At 48.7% G+C, this 12,386-nt stretch overlaps 1 protein-coding gene across 2 annotated transcripts in view; it reads right to left on the bottom strand.

The window, feature by feature from the left end:
- SRD5A2 (steroid 5 alpha-reductase 2) overlaps positions 1-12,386 on the bottom strand; it is a 125,827-nt gene that overhangs the window by 45,225 nt on the left and 68,216 nt on the right. The gene's annotated exons all lie outside the window — the stretch shown is intronic.

Raw genomic sequence — 12,386 nt, 5'->3', positions numbered from 1 at the left:
GCTGCCCCCATAAGATGCTCCATAGATTATGCCCCCATAAGATGCTCCATAGATTATGCCCCCATATGCTGCCTCCATAAGATGCTACATAGATTATGACCCATATGCTGCCCCCATAAGATGCTCCATAGATTATGCCCCTATATGCTGCCCCTAAAAGATGTTCCATAGATTATTTCCCCATATGCTGCCCCCATAAGATGCTCCATAGATTATGCCCCAATATGCTGCTCCCATAAGATGCTCCATAGATTATTCCCCCATATGCTGCCCCCATAAAATGCTCCAAAGATTATTCCCCCATATGCTTCCCCATAAGATGCTCCATAGATTATGCCCCTAAATGCTTCCCCCATAAGATGCTTCATAGATTATGCCCCTATATGCTGCTCCCATAAGATGCTCCATAGATTATTCCCCCATATTCTGCCCACATAAAATGCTCCATAGATTATGCCCCCATATGCTGCCCCCATAAGATGCTCCATAGATTATGCCCCCATCTGCTGCCACCATAAGATACTCCATAGATTATTCCCCCATATGCTGCCCCCATAAGATGCTCCATAGTTTATGTCCCCATATGCTGCCCCCATAAGATGCTCCATAGATTATGCCCCCATGTGCTGCTGCATTTAAAAATTAAAAAGATGACATACTCACCTCTCCGTCGCTGGGGGCCAGGTGCCGGTGTCACTGCTGGCACCTGAGATATTCACCTGTTGGAGGTCCATCGCTGCTTGCTGCTATCTGGCACATCATCTGTCAGTGACATTCAGACTGCAGGGGGCGTGGCGCGCACTAACCATGTCACCGCGCCCTCTGCTGTCTGAATGTCACTGACAGATGACGTGCCAGACAGCAGCAAGCAGCAATGGACCGGGGGAAAGGTGAATATCGCTATACTTACCCGTCCTGGCGCTGTCTCTGCAGCCCCCAGCTTCTCTGCTATCTCTCTTCCTGCCTTCAGCGGTCACGTGGTACCGCTCATTAAACTCATAAATATGCGCATATTCATGAGTTTAATGAGCGGTACCATGTGACCGCTGAAGGAAGGAAGGGAGATCGTGGAGAAGCTGGGGGCTGCAGAGACAGTGCCAGTGTGACGTCCGCCTGCGGGTCTGGGCTGCAGCCAGGCAACACCCCGAGAAACACTGATACCCTTTACCCCTATACAGGGATCTGGATTTATAGCAGAGCCCAGGAGGCGCTGTCTGAATAGGAGCAGTGACCAGAGCAGGACGGTCGCCAGAAAGGTGTTCCAATACAGGACACAAACGTGGAGATATGCGAGTCTAAACCAGTCGGGCAGCAATGGTACAAAAACGGTAGACAGAAGCAGAGTCAGATTCAGGCCGAGAGTCATAAACCAGGAGAGTAGCAGAGGTACAGAATCGTTAGGCAGAAGCAGAGTCAGATTCAGGCCGAAAGTCATAAACCAGGAGAGTCGCAGAGGTACAGAATCGTTAGGCAGAAGGAGAGTCAGAAGTCCAGGCCAAAGTCAGTCAGAAAGCAATTCACACAGTAACACACAGGGGAACCAAGAATATATCCGGCGGCTTGCAAGACCAGTCCCAAGGTATTTCAGGGATCAGGTCACCCCTCATAGGTTCCTGGACTGATGATGTCATCAGTACCGCCCCAGGACCAGGCCAGATGGAGATGCAGTAACCTCTTGATGACTGACAGAGGGGTGGAGCCTGCGTCCACCAGATGCCTGCGCAGGTGCCCTTACTCTGTCAGCACCATAACTCCCGGGCGAGCCATGGCGCCTCCTAGTGACCGCGACAGGAGCAGCAGACCCAGAATTTAACGGCGACGTGACAGACCGGCGCCTCCTAGAGGCTAAAGCCGGGACAGTAGGCTCTGAGCCTGACGTGACAGAACCACGACCCTGTCCAGTGGCCGAGGCAGGAACAGCCGTCCCTGAGTCTGACGATAAAGTGGCGGTCCGGCGCCTCCTAGAGGCCGAGACCGGAACAGCAGGCCCTAAGTCTGGCGGAAACGTGACAGTACCCCCCCCTCCAAGAGGGGCCTCCGGACCCTCAAAACCCGGTTTATCAGGGTGAAGGAGGTGAAACCTTCTAATCAACCCCTTGGCATGAATGTCACTAGCGGGGACCCAGGACCTCTCCTCTGGGCCATAGCCTTTCCAATGAACTAAATATTGCACAGACTTTCTCACTAAACGGGAATCAAGGATGCCCTGGACTTCGTACTCCAAGGCACCCTTGACCAAAACTGGAGGAGGAGGGGACTGGACGGGATGAATTGGGGAGCGGTACACCTTGAGAAGGGATTTGTGGAAAACATTAGGAATTTTAAAAGACTAAGGGAGCCTTAAACGAAAGGCTACCCGGTTAATTACTTCTAATATCTCGTAGGGACCAATAAACCTGGGCCCCAGTTTGGCAGATGGCACCTTAAGCTTAATGTTTCTGGTAGACAGCCAAACTTTGTCCCCAACTCCTAGGTGCGGCCCCGTGGACCTCCGTTTATTTGCGGCCGAAGCCTGCCTGACCTGGGACCCTTTCAAGTTTGTGTTCACCTCCGACCAGATTGTCCTTAAGTGACGTATGGAATTCTCTACTCCCGGAAGCTCCGACATCTTGGCCGAAAATGAACCAAAACGTGGGTGCAAACCATGATTGCAGAAGAACGGGGTGGTTTTGATAGATTCCTGGTACTGGTTATTTAGAGCGAACTCAGCTAATGGGAGATGTTCCGCCCAATCAGACTGATGTTCCGAGACATAGCAGCGAAGATATTGCTCTAGAGCCTGGTTGGTACGCTCCGTTTGACCATTGGTCTCAGGGTGGTAAGCGGAGGAGAAGGATAATTCAATACCAATACGTTTGCAGAATGCTCTCCAGAATTCGGAAACAAACTGGGTACCTCGGTCGGACACGATATTCTCTGGAGCGCCATGCAGCCTTATTACATGAACAATAAACAACTTACTCAGAGTTTCTGAATTAGGTAATCCAGAGAGGGGAACGAAATGACATTGCTTACTGAACCTGTCCACCACCACCCAGATACATGTCTTCCCCTCTGAGGGTGGTAGGTCAGTAATGAAGTCCATGGAGATGTGGGTCCATGGACTCTCTGGAGCAGGCAAGAACTGGAGCCAGCCGGCAGGCCGATTGTGAGGGGACTTGGCGCGAGCACAGATTTCACAAGCTAGTACATAATCCTTGCAGTCCTTAACTACCGTTGGCCACCAAAAACTCCTAGTCACAAGCCTGGCGGTATTATTGACCCCAGGATGGCCTGCCAGAACGGAGTCGTGCGACTCCTTCAGAACTTGTAGGCGAAACGGCGCTGGAACAAACAATTTCTGGGGGGGCGTCGAGTCAGGGGCTGGTTCTGGGGACCTACGGATCTCCTCCAGAAGGTCCAGAGACACAGCCGACACAACAATACCATTGGCCAGTATTGGAACTGGCTCCGAGTCCTCAGCCTGTGAGGGGCAGAAACTTCGAGAGAGAGCATCAGCCCTCACATTTTTGGTACCAGGACGAAAGGTTATTAAGAAATCAAACCTAGAGAAGAACAAGGCCCACCTCGCTTGTCTAGGATTTAATCTTTTAGCTGACTCCAGGTAAGTCAGATTCTTGTGATCTGTAATCACAGTGATCTTATGTTTGGCGCCTTCGAGGAAGTGGCGCCATTCCTCGAAGGCCCATTTGATCGCCAATAACTCCCGATTACCTATATCGTAATTCTTCTCAGTGGCAGAGAATTTGCGGGAGAAAAAGGCACATGGGCGAAGCTGAGTGAGTGATGCAGTGCCTTGCGACAGCACTGCTCCAACTCCGACCTCAGAGGCGTCCACCTCTACAATAAACGGGCGGTCCAGATCAGGCTGAACCAAAACTGGGTTGGCTACAAAGCACTCTTTTAACGTAGCAAAAGCCTGAATTGCCTCAGGGTTCCAATTGGTCACGTCTGCCCCTTTTCGGGTCAAATCCGTGAGTGGTTTAGCAATTTCGGAGAAACCCCTGATGAATTTTCGGTAATAATTTGCAAACCCTATAAATCGCTGCAGCGCTTTTAGCGACTTGGGTTGCACCCAAGTTTTAATAGGTTGGATCTTGGCAGGATCCATACGGAAGCCTGTGCTTGAAACCACATATCCTAAAAATTGTACCTCCTCCGCAAAAAAAACAACACATTTCTCCAGTTTAGCAAACAGGGAGTGTTCTCGCAGTCTCTGCAGTACAGAGCGAACGTGCTGAGCATGTGTCACAGGGTCAGCAGAATAAATCAAAATGTCATCTAAATACACGACGACATACACCCCACAAATGTCCCTGAAAATGTCATTTACAAAGTGCTGGAACACGGCAGGTGCGTTACTGAGTCCGAAGGGCATTACCAGGTACTCAAAGTGGCCAAGAGGGGTATTAAAGGCTGTTTTCCACTCATCCCCGTCTCTTATGCGGACTAGATTGTATGCCCCCCGGAGGTCCAGTTTAGTAAACCAACGGGCTCCCATTAGCTGATTAAAAAGATCAGGGATGAGTGGAAGCGGGTACTGGTTCTTTATAGTGATTGCATTCAATTCCCGGTAGTCAATGCAGGGTCTGAGACCACCATCTTTCTTTTCTACAAAGAAGAAGCCAGCTCCAACTGGTGAAATGGACAGTCTAATAAACCCCTTTTTAAGCTATCAGCTATGTACTCGTTCATAGCCTGACGCTCTGGACCTGAGAGATTAAATATTCTCCCTTTTGGGAGACGGGCATCTGGAATCAGATCTATAGGGCAATCATACTTTCTGTGAGGGGGTAGCTTTTCAGATTTTGCAATAGAAAAGACATCCTCAAAATCTCTGAAGGCAAACGGTATGTGGAGGGGTTTAACTTTAACTTGGTTTACTGTTAGCGACATGCAGTTTTCCTGACAGTGTGAACTCCAGCGTATAACATCGCCTAGGTGCCAGTCGATGACTGGATTATGCTGGCGTAGCCATGGCATCCCCAAAATGACTGCAGCAGACAAATTATCCATAAAAAAAAATGACATAACCTCGGTATGCAATGCTCCCACCGACATAGTGATTTTGTCAGTAACAAATTTAACCCCCTCCTGGACAATAGATGTGCCATTAATAGCCGTAGTTTTTATAGGGGCATTAAGTCTTAATAGGGGTACACCGAGACTTTTAGCAACCAAAGAATCCATAAAATTCCCTTCAGATCCACAATCCACATATGCGTTCACACACTGAGATTTCTGACCAAAAGAAAGGGCAATAGGCAATAAAACTTTAGCCGCATCTGCGGGCAATACCTGTGCCCCTGGGCAACCATAGCCAGAGTTGCCCAGAGGCCGATGTCTCAGTAGTATGGATCTCTGACGCTCAGCTCTCTCTCTGAAGGCTCCAGACTGCAGCATACTGGTGCAGGAAGATGAAAGTGCTCCTTCAGGCTGTGCACTGAACCAGGTGTTTAGGCCAGAAATCAGCTCAGTCAGAAGAAGGGAGAGAAAAAAAAAAGTTCAGGGAGACTGCTTTTGTATATGCTGGATATATACACAAGAAGCAGTTTTTTTTTTTTTTTATATGGCCGGATATAATGTGACGTCCGCCTGCGGGTCTGGGCTGCAGCCAGGCAACACCCCGAGAAACACTGATACCCTTTACCCCTATACAGGGATCTGGATTTATAGCAGAGCCCAGGAGGCGCTCTCTGAATAGGAGCAGTGACCAGAGCAGGACGGTCGCCAGAAAGGTGTTCCAATACAGGACACAAACGTGGAGATATGCGAGTCTAAACCAGTCGGGCAGCAATGGTACAAAAACGGTAGACAGAAGCAGAGTCAGATTCAGGCCGAGAGTCATAAACCAGGAGAGTAGCAGAGGTACAGAATCGTTAGGCAGAAGCAGAGTCAGATTCAGGCCGAGAGTCATAAACCAGGAGAGTAGCAGAGGTACAGAATCGTTAGGCAGAAGCAGAGTCAGATTCAGGCCGAGAGTCATAAACCAGGAGAGTAGCAGAGGTACAGAATCGTTAGGCAGAAGCAGAGTCAGATTCAGGCCGAGAGTCATAAACCAGGAGAGTAGCAGAGGTACAGAATCGTTAGGCAGAAGCAGAGTCAGATTCAGGCCGAGAGTCATAAACCAGGAGAGTAGCAGAGGTACAGAATCGTTAGGCAGAAGCAGAGTCAGATTCAGGCCGAAAGTCATAAACCAGGAGAGTAGCAGAGGTACAGAATCGTTAGGCAGAAGCAGAGTCAGATTCAGGCCGAAAGTCATAAACCAGGAGAGTAGCAGAGGTACAGAATCGTTAGGCAGAAGCAGAGTCAGATTCAGGCCGAAAGTCATAAACCAGGAGAGTCGCAGAGGTACAGAATCGTTAGGCAGAAGGAGAGTCAGAAGTCCAGGCCAAAGTCAGTCAGAAAGCAATTCACACAGGGGAACCAAGAATATATCCGGCGGCTTGCAAGACCAGTCCCAAGGTATTTCAGGGATCAGGTCACCCCTCATAGGTTCCTGGACTGATGATGTCATCAGTACCGCCCCCAGGACCAGGCCAGATGGAGATGCAGTAACCTCTTGATGACTGACAGAGGGGTGGAGCCTGCGTCCACCAGATGCCTGCGCAGGTGCCCTTACTCTGTCAGCACCATAACTCCCGGGCGAGCCATGGCGCCTCCTAGTGACCGCGACAGGAGCAGCAGACCCAGAATTTAACGGCGACGTGACAGACCGGCGCCTCCTAGAGGCTAAAGCCGGGACAGTAGACTCTGAGCCTGACGTGACAGAACCACGGCCCTGTCCAGTGGCCGAGGCAGGAACAGCCGTCCCTGAGTCTGACGATAAAGTGGCGGTCCAGCGCCTCCTAGAGGCCGCGACCGGAACAGCAGGCCCTAAGTCTGGCGGAAACGTGACAGCCCGGATGGGTAAGTATGATCTGACACCCCCGCCCTCCCTCCCCCTCCAACCCCCTGGTGTATATGACTCGAATATAAGCCGAGAGGGGAACTTTCAGGCCAAAAAATGGGCTGAAAATCTCTGCTTATATTCGAGTATATACGGTATATATATATATATATATATATATATATATATATATATAGTATATAGACTGGTGCATCTCATAAAATTAGAATATCATCAAAGAGTTAATTTATTTCAGTTCTTCAATACAAAAAGTGAAACTCATATATTATATAGAGTCATTACAAACAGAGTGATCTATTTCAAGTGTTTATTTCTGTTAATGTTGATGATTATGGCTTACCGCCAATGAAAACTCAAAAGTCGTTATCTCAGTAAATTAGAATACTTTATAACACCAGCTTGAAAAATGATTTTAAAATCCGAAATGTATGTTCACAGTAAATGCACTCAATACTTGATCCGGGTGTCACGACCCATTTTTGGATATGTGGCAGATTTGGTCCGCAGATTAAAACTTTTTTCCTTTTAGGCCATGGGGGGTTAATGTCAGTTTTTCCCCCGGTGGCCTGCTGGTGTAATTACATTGCTGCTGGGTTTGCTGATGTCTGTGGTGGCCACTCCCATCTTCCTTCAAAAGGCCACCTGATGCATCAACTGACTGTTGGTGATACAGGTCCTTTCTGGAGACCAACCAAGCAGGATCAGCTCTCTGGTGTACAGCCAAGTCTGGTATATTGGAGTCCTGTTGCTGTGCTATCTGTGATGTGGGGTTTGCAGCGGTGCTTAAGCTATACTTTTGTTACCTCGTCCTTTCTGTGTCTGTTCCCCTCCCCTTGTGTTTCTTAGCAGTAGTGGCTAGGCTAGCATCCTAAGCTGGCCAGTGCACTAGCAAGGGCAGTTTGACGTGACAGTTTAGGGACGAGGTATCCTGATGTCAGCAGAAGTAAGGACCTGCATAGGGTGATAGGTGAGAGCAGGGACAGGCTCAGGTTAGAGCTCAGGAGGTGACCGTCCCTGGTTCCTTATTGTCACGGCCTTCCTCTCCCCTATTCCATCGACGTTGAGTTGCTGTATTTTTTTGTTACCAACCAATCATTGGGTGGTGTTGCACTGGGCCAGTCACTCCGTGACACCAGGCTCCTTTGGCATTAATTACTGCATCAATGCGGCGTAGCATGGAGGCGGACAGCCTGTGGCACTGCTGAGGTGTTATGGAAGCCCAGGTTCCTTTGAGAGCAGCCTTCAGCTCATCTGCATTGTTGGGTCTGGCGTCTCATTTTCCACTTGACAATACCCCATAGATTCTCTATGGGGTTAAGGTCAGTCGAGTTTGCTGGCCAATCAAGCACAGTGATACTGTTGTTTTAAATCAGGTATTGGTACTTTTGGCAGCATGGACAGGTGCCAAGTCATGCTGGAGAATGAAATTTCCATCTCTAAAAAGCTTGTCAGCAGAGGGAATCATTAAGTGCTCTAAAATTTCCTTAGAGTGTGCGCACTGCTTGCAATGTTAGGATTCACAAGTCTGCAGTCACATGAAGTGACTGCAGACTTATAGTTTAAGACTGGACAACCCTTTTAATAAAAGGGAGCCTGTTAGCTGATTCATGCTGCCCAAGCCTTTAAAGATCGACTCCAGGATTCTAAATTTCTACATTTTACTCTGAAACATTGCTGCAATCTCAGAGAAAAACAAAGTTGAAAATGTGGCTAGGAATGAAGTGACTAGCCCAAGAGACGAGCTTCTGCTGCCTCCTGTGACAAATCTCTCCATATAGACAGATATGTGTCAGTGTTGTCAAGGGGGCAGAGAGGAGCCAGCAGAAACCTGGCTCTTGGATAAGTCACCTCACTCCTGGCCAGAGTCGGACTGGAGCACCTTGAGCCCATCAGAGAAAATCATTCTTTAGGCCCACTATGTAGCTACATAGAAATAAATACAAGACCTGCAATTGTGTGGTAAAACACGCTAATATCAGGGTACAATATAAGGTAGTAGATGCCTTAATTATGTAGCAGGGGTTGGCGTAGAATCATAGAATCATAGATGGGTAGCCCCCTCATGGAATATAATGTAGCCCCCTCATACAATATAATGTAGCCTCCCTCATAGGGTATAATGCAGCACCCCACAAAATATAATGCAACCCCCTCATAAGGTATAACGCAGTCCCCACCATAGAATATAATGTAGCACCCTCATAAGGTATAATGCAGCCCCCCTCATATAGTATAATGTAGCACCACCACAGAATATAATGCAATGTCCCCATAGAGTATACTGTAGCCCCCTAATAGGGCATAATGCTGCCCCCCTCATATAGTATGATGTAGCCCCCAGAATATAATGTAGTCCCCTGAGAGAATAATGCAGCTCCACCACAGAATATAATGCAGCCCCCTCATATAGTATTATGTAGCCCCCCAGAATATAATGAAGTCCCCTGAGAATAATGCAGTCCTCCACAGAATATAATGTAGCCCCCTCATAAAGTATAATGCAGCCCCTCTCCACCCCATCATTGTCCTCATCACCACCTCCATCACTGCCTTTTCCCCCACCACCCCTATCATTCTCCCCCACCACCCCATCATTGCCCATTCCACCACCTCAATCATTGCCTCCTCCCCACCATCATTGTCCATTTTATCACCTCCATCATTGCCTCTCCCCACCACCATCATTGCCCATCACTTCCATCATTGCCTCCCCCACCGCCATCATTGCCTCTCCCTACCACCATCATTGTCCATCACCTCCATCATTGCCTGCCCCACCTCCATCATTGCCCATCACCTCCATCATTTCCTCCCCAACCAATCATTGTCCATCACCTCCATTATTGCCTCCCCCACCATCATTGCCCATCACCTCCATCACTGCCTCCCCACCATCATTGTCCATCACCTCCATCATTGCCTCCCCCACCTCCATCATTGCCTCCCCCACCGCCATCATTGCCCATCACCTCCATCATTGCCTCCCCCACCGCCATCATTGCCCATCACCTCCACCATTGCCTCCCCCTCCTCCATCATTGCCCATCACCTCCATCATTGTCCATCACCTCCATCACTGCCTCCCCCACCATCATTGCCCATCACCTATATCATTGCCTCTCCCACCGCTATCATTGCCCATCATCTCCATCATTGGCCATCACCTCCATCATTGCCTCCCCCACCTCCATCATTGCCCATCACCTCCATCATTGCCCATCACCTCCATCATTGCCCATCACCTATATCATTGCCTCTCCCACCGCAATCATTTCCAATCACCTTCATTATTGCCTCCCCCACCACCATCATTTCACATCACCTCCATTATTGCCTCCCCCACAAATATCATTGCCCATCACCTCCATCATTGTCTCCCCCACTGCCATCATTGCCCATGACCTCCATCATTGCCTCCCCCACTGCCATCAATGTCCATCACCTCCATCATTGCCTCCCCCCACCACCGCCCATCACCTCCATCATTGCCTCCCACACCACCATTGCCCATCACCTCCATTATTGCTTCCCCACACCAATATCATTGCCCATCACCTCCATCATTGCCTCCCCCTACCAATATCATTGTCCTTCCCCACCACCCCTCTCACACAGCACCGTCCGCATCACTCACTCACACAGCACCGCATCACTCTCACACACACTGCAGCACATACATGTGCAGACACACAGCAGTGACAGCACAACTCACCTCCCCGCAGCAGCAGCACATCCTGGAAGCCTCTTCCTCGCCGGCAGCTTTCTCTCTCTGAGACAGCATGCTGGATGATGACGTCATCCAGCTGGGTTGTCTCAGACAGGAAATGCCCAGAAAGCAGGACGCCGGGATGTGCTGCTGCTGTGGGGAGGTGAGATGTGCTGTGTGTCTGCTGCGTGTGTGTATGTGGTGCAGTGTGTGTGAGTTTGAGAGAGTGATGCAGTGCTGTGTGTGGTGCGGTGGTGGGGATGGGCTGCCCGCTATTAAAGAGGAATGGTATTCACTCCTCTCCATGACCATAGGCCCATAGAAGCATGAATATTCATTTCGTTTTAGCAGCGGGGACAGGATCCCGTCTCCCGCTGCTGCTAGCTGGCACAGAGCGGGCCCCCTTGACTCAGGGGCCCCATAGCCACTGGCTTGGGGGCCCTTGGCACCTGCTGGCCAGTATGCCAGCAGGTGTCAGTGCCTGGGCCCACCGGAGAATCCTCCGGTTCTCCAGTGGGCCAGTCCGAGCCTGCTCCTGGCTGTACTCTCAGGTATGTTTTTCTCTGAAACACATGCTGCCTTTAGTTCATGCAGTGTGAATTAGCTGACAGGTTCCTTTAAACATTACGATATCATAAAAATATTTTAAGCCAGTATGAATTAACTATAGAGCGAGGTTAGAAGTCTTTTTTACCCATGAAATGTTCCTTTCCATTAGGTCTACCAGAAAACATTGGTTGGCAAAATATTCATATTATTTTGTAATCATGTTAAAAAATAGTCATTCAGAGAACATCCCAGGATTTATCTATTTTTTTTCCATCCTAACTTTCTCTCCAAACCTCAGTGGAAATGTAAATAACAGGAAACTACAGAATTTCTTTCATTCAGGAAAAATACAGAATTTAACTGTTCATGAGAGAGCATAGCCTAATAATGTTATAGAAGAAGACTACCTTTTAGACTAAAAGTGGAAATGCCATATAAAATATTTATAATGCTATTGGCTTTAACCACATATAGGGCTGCCACCTGATGGCATTTCTGCCCTTAATGTCATATGGGGTTCTTCTGCTTTTACTCACAGGGCCCCAGCAGCAGTAACTGAACGTGCGTCCTCGGTGGCTTCCGCATGGCAATAGTTAACAGCTGCCAGCCAATCACAGGCTGGCAGCTGATGATGGAGCACAGATTGTCGGCTACACCACGGTCAGGTAAGGAGAAACGTAAAACTTTTTTTGTAAAGCCGCGCCATGGAGGTATGATGGGAGATCATATGGGGCAAAATTGAGAGACATAGGGCAGAATTTAGACAAATGGGGCAGAATGGAGATGACATGGGGGCAGAATGATGTCAAATACGATACGATACGATACACTTTATTGATCCAGAGGGAAATTATGGTATCACAGCAGCGTTACAACAGCATTACAAACAAAACATAACGAACAGCGTTACTACATTACAAACAGCATTACATAGAGTAATTACTAGACACAGATCCTGCACGTGACTAACCACAATACGTAACAAACAAAGGTGCTCAAGTCTCTGATCCTTTACATTAGTTCGCCGGCCCTAGGTCATAGCCATCTTTCACCCTTAGGAAATTGTTATATATCCCCATAGTAGTAGGCACAAACGATTTCCTGAATTTCTCCTTCTTGCACCTTAGTAGGATTAGACGGCTGCTGAATGTGCTCTTCTGATTCAAGAACAGCCCGTATAGAGGGTGTGTATTATTATTCATTATAGCCCTGCACTTCTTT

This window comes from Dendrobates tinctorius, unplaced genomic scaffold (genome assembly GCF_039654945.1).
Source record: "Dendrobates tinctorius isolate UK_male_01 unplaced genomic scaffold, ASM3965494v1 ptg000140l, whole genome shotgun sequence".
Lineage (NCBI taxonomy): Eukaryota > Metazoa > Chordata > Amphibia > Anura > Dendrobatidae > Dendrobates > Dendrobates tinctorius.
Note: the sequence above shows the minus strand (reverse complement) of the source record. Positions and strands in the feature narration are given on the sequence as shown.